Genomic DNA, 9,869 nt, shown 5'->3' with positions numbered 1-9,869 from the left:
GTGCACGTGCTGCGCTTCGCGGACGAGGAGATTAATTGCGCTCTGCAAACATATCAGCGAGTAATATTCAATGAATCTCGAGTCCCTTTCCAGAGCATTCCCAGGTATTATACATGTGCAAGCCGGGCGATTTGCCTTCATAATCGGCGGCATTAAGTGGAATGCACTTGGAACTCTACTCTTACGTCCGTTGCCCCCAAAATCGTAAAAGAAGATACTGCTCCTAAGTGCGCCGTGGAACAATCGCGCGGAGAGCCGTGCTAGACGTTACTTGGAATGCCTTCTTCTTCCTTGGAACGGCGCGCGACTATAAAGCAGCAGAGGACAGCGAGAGGGGGGTTGAACAGATCAAAATCAGCCGTTCACGCTGCTTTCGCCTATCGGACCTCCGACGTAGCCGTGGTGGAAGATTTTGCGAGGGACTGTATCCCTAACGATATGCGATTGTCGCCCCATTAGATGCACCTCTCACGGCCCGGTATATGGATATCTTCGCTCCTCTCTCCATATAGTGGCGGAGCCCCCATAGCGCTGTTTATCTCTCGACTATGGCAGGATTGCACTCATATAACGAGACGAACCGACCCCGGTTGGCTTTCGAACAATGGTCGCGGTCTGCGGTCCGATCATAACCGCGAGAAGGGCGGGGAGGCGAGAGGAGGCAGAGCCGGACAGAAGAGGAATAAGAAGAGGCGAGCAAGGCGCCTCTCCAGCTCCTCGCGCTCGCCTCGTTGCGCTCGCACCTTGGCTTCTCTAGCCGAGAGACTCGAAAGATCGCCCTTGATTTATGCATCTGGGCCAGGATGCGATCCAGTGCATCGTTGCATGGGATTAATTGCAAGCGGGGTTCTGTTGCACATTACTGGGTCAAACTCTGGTCGACTTGGGTGTGGACTGTTAGCGAGTTGCACGAGACGTTCAGGAATGAATGGGGGAAGTGGGATTCATTGGAGCAGGAGTTTAACGCGATTCTGGTATATTTTACTCGAGGTAACCTGATCCACTAGAGATTCGGTTCCCAATCGACTTGAAATCCTGAAACAAACGAAAAGAAGGTGCAGCTGCACCCCGAGCTTCTTGCTTCCAGTTTTTGTCCCCCTTATACCCATATCCAAACGACAACCTCCCACGGTAGAGAGCACGGTGACCCAGGAAGCCACGTACTCGCGGGCAGAGCTAGCAGCCGAAGATTCACATGCAGCGAGCTTGGCCGTGCACGCTGGCGCAGGAAATTAAACGATACGTCATGGAAAAATAGGCCGGCGCTGGTACCAGCTAATTGGGAGTCAGAAGTAAGTTATCCGGCGTTAACTAACACCATCGCGATGCTTCGCCAGCGTGGCCGGGCATCTTATCGGCAGCGAGGATCGCGCGATAAAGCGATTGGGAATGCTGTTAGGTGATATTGTTGATAGGAAGTCGAACCAGTATAACGTACCACCTGAACTGCATATTCAAGCGAGCAGGTCCTGGGACTATCGGTAACCTTGCACCGGACGCGTACGAAAGAGCCGATCGTCTAATCCCGTTTAACGATTCGCGCATCAATAAAGAGGCTCGATAGGGAACGCATGAATCTCACGCGTAGCCTGGGAAACCCTGGGCAATGGCATCGCAGAGTCCCAAGTGTAACAGGAATTCCCGCGGCAGCAATTACGAAGAAGCTCCCATGATACGCGGCAACGCGCTCCCCGGCCAGCTATTGATAAAGTCATTAGTATATTCGAACGACGGACGCTGATCGAGCGTGCACGCTAATTATCCGACGTATACGAGGTAATTCGAGCCCGGTACGCGGCCGTGACGTATAATAATCCAACCACGCACGGTATGCCCGATAAAGCGGAGGCCTACCCACTCTATTACGCACAGCTCGGACATAGTTAGGGCCCAGAATTGCCTCGTTGTTGGCCGGCTGATGCGCTCCGATCCAGCTGCAATTACTCGGCGCGGGCCCCGCGCGATCCCCCCTTAGGAGAGGCGTGAGAACCCGCGTCCTAGGTGTAATACCGAATATTCCGTGATAAGCGTCTTATTTCTGCGGCGCAAAAAGACAAAAGCCACCGCGAAGACTACGGCCTGTGACACGGTCGTTAAGATCTCTTCCCAGTGCATCGTGTTACTTGCGCCCAATGATTTACCGTACTGTCATGCCCGCCTATAAAACGGTCATAATGTTTTATCATCCGGGCCGAAGCACGGAAAATGGCCAGCGCTGCCTCACGACCCGCGCCACGCCGAGCGTAACGAATAATGAAATCTTACTTTCTTACTGAAATCGCTAGCCCCGCCATGCTTTGCCGGACGGGCTTGTTTATCGCCGAAGCGTTAATTAGCTGGCTTCGAGGCGCTGCCTTCGATGGCCTATCCGCGCGAACAGAGGATCATCTAGGCTGTTGCATTATTGAAGGGGAGTATGAAATTGAAATCCATGAGAAGATTGGGTGAAGCTTCGGCGACAGATGCAATGACGAGGGTGGCTTTTAGTTTTTTAAATGGAATGCTATATATTTGATTAACCAATATGAAAGCGACTGTCAAGACAAATTCAACCATGTGGTATACTATGATATTCAAGGCCACGCAAGGTTAGGAATGAAGTAAATATATTGAACTATCTATCTAGTAGATTGAGTTTCTTTCTTTCATTCCTAACCTGGTGTGGCCTTGAAGGTCATAGTATACGTATGGTTGAATTTGTCTTGACAGTCGCTTTCATATTGGATAATCAAATATATAGCATTCCATTTAAAAAAACTAAAAGTCACCCTCGTTTCAAGGAAAATATTGCGAACATCAAAAATTGAGATACCGTATTATGTTGGATGTAAAAAACGGTAATAGTTTTCCTCCTTCATTTTTTTTTTAAATACTTACCATTTTCGAGAATCCTGTATAAGAATATCAGGTATAGCCGCTTGGCTGCTGCGAGTATCGCACGGCCCAACCGAGCTGGTGCTGGGCGACGCAGCGTCAACTTTCGGCAATTATTACAGGGCCAATTTTAAAATGTCCATATCTTTGAAAATTTGTCCATCAAGGGGAAGGAGAGAACTATATTCTCCTTTTTCAGATTTTTAAAATCACGCCCGATGTTAAAAACCTGCAATTGTTTAAAATAATTGCACAAAAATGGTTAATTTTTTTTCTTTTTAAACTGAAATAATGTTTTCTTAAAACTTCAATGTCTTCTCTATAAGCACCGTAAAGCTCATCTCCATCCGTTTACTACTTCCATAGCTATAATGTATTGAAAAAAAGTTATCACTTAACTTCAAACAGCTGTAAAATCGACATTTTTCAAAATTTCGAAAAATCCTTTGAGGTACGTTTAAATATCTCTAAAGACTACAATATATTCAAATTTTAGTAATTAAATTTTAGTAATTATTTTAATAATTTAGTAATTAAAAAAAATTAGCTGTTAAATCCGCCACTGCGTGTACGTTAGATCTGTTGCAATGTAAAACGTTAAGAAGTGAAGATTCAACGACACACATAGGTAGCGACAATACCAAAGACCAGTTCGCTCAGGTCAATTTGGCGCAATTAAGAACAGAAAACCGTTAGCTTCTACGCGATTAATGGCCTCGGCCATTTTCCCCGGTACCAGTCGTACCGATCGAAGGTGATCATGTTTTCCAATCTTCCACGGGAGGTAGAATCAATTTCAGCCGTTAATTGCGTATGCATTGCCGGCATTCAGATGGAAATCGTAAAAGTTGCGTGAAATTTGCCATCGGTGTGGCGCAACGTCTTCGGTGAACGCTGACGCACGTGCTCCTTCGTACAATTCTCATTTGTCCTCTTACACTTCGCCTTGGTCATAATTTCCCTCCGACTCCAAACTGCGTTCTATAATCAGCAACGTCAGGGACATGACGAAATTTGAGGAGAAGGGCCAGAGCATGCCGTGCCTCGTCCAGCACTGATGCCTCGCCATTGAAGCATCCAGGACACGAGGTGAACGCTTTACCTATGCACCCGATTCTTTATTCCCGCCGAAGGGACGTCCTTCGGCGGCCGAAAAGTCCGTTCCACTTGTCTCCGATACCAGGCGCATTTATATTTGCCGTGGAGCAGCCCGTACGAGCGTGCCACGCGGTGTGCACCGGCCAGCCGAGCTGCAACAACTTTCGCCCTTGGGCGACTCGCGTTGCTCTTATTTAAACAACATACCTAACTCGCTCGCCTCTCTTACTCGCGACTCCCCCGCCTCCCACCACCGCGACCGGGAGTACCCAGCATCCTTTTTCAGGAGCGTAGCAACCCTTTTAGCCAGAGCTCTCAGGTATCTGATGCCGGAGAACTTTGGGTTCCACTTGCTCGGCAGCAAGGCAGCAATTCGATAAATCACCGCGTGTGTTCAAATTGAATAGGAATGCAGCTTGTTAGGGGAAACACAGGTAGAGATCTGTAGCTCAAAGTTGCACTACAGTGAGCTCCATTGAGATCTGACTGGAGTAGGTACTACCAGCCTGAGCGTAACACGGCTCTATAAATCCTTCACCAAACTGATCACAGGATTGCCTAGATGGACCTTCAGCTAAAATTCTACCCAAACCTGAATTTCCCTGTATTACGATCACCACCTCCACCTGATGCTCATATGGGTAGCTCAAAGCATACCCAAAGCGCAAGCTACCAAAGAAAGAGTTGCCACGAGATCGGTCACTCGTCACGGACATCAACCAACCAAATCTGCCCAACGACACGAGCAATTGCAACGTGCCAGCCTCCAAAAATGGTCCCTACGTGCCACCGAGGCCCAAGATCCCCCTGGAGGGTGTAAGTCAGAACGGTCGATCAAAGTCCCCCGGCGACAAACGAGATACGTCATCTGGGGGCTCCGCAGGGTCTAAACACGTCGCTGGTATCGCGGGTCGTGGTATCTCGGCTGGAAAGAGCCGTAGCCAGGGTTCTTAGCCCGGTCCAGCAGGTACCTCCGTGGCCGTGGCACTGATCGTCCGGCGATACCGGCGTAATTTAAAATCATCGGGGCACGAGACAAAACAGGCAGCCAGGGAACAAGTGTGTGCTTTGCCCCGCGGAATCTTGATTATACATTCCACGGATGACGGCCACGGGGACTCCGGTTCCCCTCCAGCTTGCTCTCCTCCTTGTCCCTCTCGCGCGGGTCGCGTCGCGCGACGACAACGGCGGAGAAGGAAGGAAGGGAAGGCAGGCAGGAAGATAATCGATCGCCGCGGATGTCCTTTAAGCTGTCCCTTTGATGTACGACGCTGTGGATGTTCGCACCTAAAGGGCCGAACACGCTCGCGGACAGTGGCGGGGGCGGCGAGACCGAAGAGGAATAATATTTTTCGATAAAACATTGTCCACCGCGGTCGACCGCGTGTCCGGCTTGGAATTCGCCGAGCTTTTAGCAGGCAGCCACGCTGGCCGGGCCGCGTCGTTACTTTTCCGCCGCGTTCCTGGTGCCCGGCTCGTCCCGCTCCAATGAATAATCAATCGCGCTGGATGCCCCGGCGAGTCGTTCCTTTTGATGTACGGCGTTAGATAGGCGCGCGAAACGAACGACCCGCACGCCGCTAGAAGAATTCATTAAAACAAGCCAACCGCGGCGCAAGAAGGGAAAGAATAAAGCGTCTGAGGAGCGAGTTAGCGGGCCCCGGACCCGCGAAGCGTGTAAAGCCTCACCTTCTTTTTGCTCCAGCCACTGGTAGATACCGGATTACCAAAAAGTGCATAAGTGTGTAAGAGGCTGTTCCGTGAAAAGTATATTTACAGAATGAATTTGTACGGTGGGCTACAAGGTGGCGAAGCTTTTAGCAGCTTTTCCAACGCAGCTGAGCCTGGCCGCTGCACTTCCCTCTGTTGCGTGATCCTTAAAGGCTTCTCGTCTCATCGTTTATACGCTGGCTTGAATTACATCCGCGGGGATGTGTATAAGGCCCAGATTAAACGGGCCCAGGGAAGTACGTTCTCTGGATGAACGAGATCTCTTAGCCTGTACCGCAGCGGCGACGATTAACGGCTGTACGTGGCTCGTGGACATCCCTCACCATTCTAATTACCTGCCAGCATGCGGCCTAGGATTATTCGTATTAGCATGTGCTGATTGCCGTCGGTGAGGAAGTGCAGTGTCCCGTGCCTGCAGTCTTACCGCTCGACCCGCTCGATGGGATTCAAGGTGGAGAGAAAACGTTTGATTTATCATCCGAGACAGCTAGATCTTCTAGAAGCGAACGCCGGGATAGAGCGGTACGCTCTAGGAAGTGCAAAGCGGAGTAATTACGATTCGAAATGGAGGAAGTGAGTCTCTTGGAACTGGAGATCGGAATCGAGCATGGTCAGCCTGTCCCTGACGGGACGGGGGTAGTGAAAAGTGGAAGTAGCGACCGCTATCAGCGGGAGCACTGACAATAGGGTTCGCAGGGACAATAGCGATCGTTCGAGGCTGCTCCTAGCAACGATTGGGTCATGGAAGCGGGAACGGGACGCTGGTCGAAGGAAAAGGATGCCTACCGCTGACGAGCACCTGCAGGATCGGCCAAGTTCAGTTGCTTCGACAGCAGCGATTCCTTAGAGGAGATAAAGGAGGGGGCGGTTACCGATTCGCGATCTCTTCCCGAATCCTGCAGCAGTTAACCGGTGCATTAGTCTCGCCTGTGTCTCGATGCCAAGGTGGAGCTCCAGCGGTCGCGTATAATCCAGCGGTTAGCGCGAGCCTAGTGCATAAATCGAACTAAGGAGCGGCTGTGCTCAAAGCGGTCTGCGGGAGGAGTCCCCTTACCGCGCACTCTGGCTAGAAAAATTATGCTTGCAACAATTTCACGAGGCTTTACACTGACTTGCGTGTCATTTTCAATTACAACTCTGATCGATGAATCGCTACTAGGATGTTGCCTATCCATTACCCCTTCAGGAAATGACCACTCACACGATCAAACCCCGATTATCCGCGACATCAGCCGCAATCATCATCGCTGCAATCGTAACAAGTCTTCGCCAGCTCGGTCACGCCGATTCGAGATATAACATTAACGCATCCCCAGATAACTAATGGCCACTATTAGGCGATCTCTTTGGAACGTAAAGACTGATACATCCCCGGCATTGTGCTCGCTCGTCGAGCTGCTAAAAGGAGTCCTGTGGCTATTTGTCTGCATCGCGTTCGCCACAAAGCGAGCAGATGCATACGAGTTACGACCCAAGGTTGCGAGCCCGATTTTTCAATCGACGCGGATTCTGGTACAGAGGGATCGAGATAATCGCCGAGGCAGGGGCGAGGTCGCGGTATTTTCAACGACCTGAAACGATTCCACGGGTCGGGGAAGCCTTCGCCGGGACCCGGGATGGGCCCACGAGGTCCGAAAGGTTGCGACGATGCCTCGGGCCCCGAGTCGTGAGGTACGCACGATCAAAGAGCCCATCGCCGAATCGCCGGAACTCAATGATCGGCGATCGCCACCCGCCTCGGGGTAATGAGAAAACATCGATATTTAGCAATAAACGGCCATTACAGCGGTAAGCCTCGAGTACTGGAATTTTAACGGCACGATTTTATCGCAATTAATACCAGAACTGAACCGTCTACAAACGCAACACTGACAAGAACCGCGGACGTCTGAATTTATCCTTGAAGCTGAATAAATTCATTTGAATACATAAATAATTGAAGTTGTTCCATGAATCTCAATGCCTCCCACCAAGAAGGCCCATTTCCACAAATTTAAATGCCCCTCGAAACCGAGCATCCTCTCCGTGTACCCCGAAACTTGAAAGGCAACCGTATCAGTGAGTACATAAAAATTGCCCCGCGTATCTCAACAAAACAATGCCCTTGAAAAATACGAGTATTAATTTTGCCCGTTTACAAGAGAAAACAGTGCAAAACAATTACAATTACGATTACAATTAGCAAATAGTTGTTGCTGCGAAAACAATAGCATTTTTTAAAGTTTTGTTTTAGATTCCGAATTCTTAGTCAGTCATGATTTCGTCAGAATGGTGTGAAAGTATTAATTTCAGTAAAGGATGATAAATTGTAAACAAATTAAAAGCATTTATGATACCGCCTATAATAATAAATTAATAACAAAAAATGAGAAATAGAATAATTTTTTAGAAAGAAATATTAAATTTTGTACTTGTTAATATCGTGCTCTTAAAAATAATAATATACGATTAGGCAGCAGTTTTATATCTTGCTCTTAAAAATAATAATATACGATAAGGCAGCAGTTTTTTATACGTGGTGGCTTATGGGCAGTGTTACCTGATCCGCGGCGGATCCGCTCCGTGCGACGAAATTCGCATTGTTTTGGGGAGCCTTAAAGGTTCCCACAGACCAACGCGAATCGCGTCTGATCCGCTGCCGCCGCGAATATTTCGCCGCGATGGATTCGCAGCACTTTACTAAACGCGGCGGCTTATGAGTTTGTTCACATCAAAGCGAAACATTTTCGCGTTGGTTTGGGTGTTACCTTTAAAAGTCGTTCTCCGTCAGTCACTCTCGGACGTAATGTCCACTTGTGAGATATACTCTCAAGAACTGCTCGCGCGAGTTTTACTCTCCAGAGAACACCTACTTATAAACTACATAAAGGAAGCAGTACAATCTCCTAGACACATCGAATAAAAGATATGTATTACGAAAGTAATGTCTTTTTAAGATTGTCGGATCGTTCAATTGTAACTACGATAAAATATTTACAATTTAATAACTAGGGAATTGTTCTGCACAATTGCAATTACAATGTGATTGTAATTGTGGTCAACGAAATTAACGATTACATAAAGTAATCTGTAATTGAATTAGACAATTACATTTCAATCGTAATTTGTAAATTGTAATTAGATTACATTTTGCCCAACTCTGTACCAAACTCGTGTCCACTTAATGCGTTCGGATTCCTCCTCAAGATTAATACCGTCCACGCGGTGTTTCGGATCGGTCCCTTTGGGACTTGACGCGAGGGAGGCGAGTGGAGGAGGAGGGGCGAGGATCGAGCACGAAGGGAACGGACGAGAAAAACGCGATGCGTCTCTCTATTGAGGTCCCGCATGACAGATAAGCTTAACCTCCGGCCCATTAACATTATTAACATCTGAACACAAGGGACGGGGCCGTATGCCCGTCGCGTCCGGCCCACGCGCGCGCCCGCCGCGCTCGCGAACTCCAACACGCTCTAACCGCTTTGTGTGCCCACGAAACGGGCATTAAGGGGGCCCCGCGTGCGACCGAGCCACTCGGATAATTAGGGGTACGCCGTCCGAGCGCCGCTCGCGGGCCCCTTTTCTGCTTATTAATTCACCCCCTGGCCGAGGCCCATTGTCGAGGACCCCGCGAGCTCCCCTGGGAATATGGTTATGAAATATCTGGCCGGCTGTAATCATACGCTCGTTCTATCCGCGTCCGTACATTCCTCGGGATCTCGCGTGTAGCGCGGCCTACGACTGTGGATATCAGTGGAAGCACGGAGGAATCCGGCGAGGCTGGAGGAGCCACGATAACGATCGATGCATCGATCGTGAGCTTCGTTTCGGGGTGGCTGCCCGAGCGCTCACGCGAGAGGAGGATGATCGTGGCCTGGAGCGGGGTCAGTCCGTCTCGCGAGTCGTGTCAACCTGCCAAATATTATGGAAATTTATTCCCGCGGGATTCAACGGCGTAATGGATTCCCGCGTGCTGGCCTGAGATGCGCTCCGAGGCGGGCAGGAACGAGCGACTACTTTGCAACTCGTTAGCAACGCTCGCGCGTCGACTCCAGCGCTCCTTCTCTCTCCTCCTTCGCATCGGCGAACAGTGGAGGAGGGGTTTTATTCATTCGTAGAATCGTGTGGTGGCAAAATCGCTTCAGTGTTGAATACGATCACACTATCGCGGGATTTCAACTCTTTCC

The sequence above is a fragment of the Andrena cerasifolii genome, chromosome 11 (genome assembly GCF_050908995.1).
Source record: "Andrena cerasifolii isolate SP2316 chromosome 11, iyAndCera1_principal, whole genome shotgun sequence".
Lineage (NCBI taxonomy): Eukaryota > Metazoa > Arthropoda > Insecta > Hymenoptera > Andrenidae > Andrena > Andrena cerasifolii.
This window is presented reverse-complemented; position numbering follows the sequence as displayed.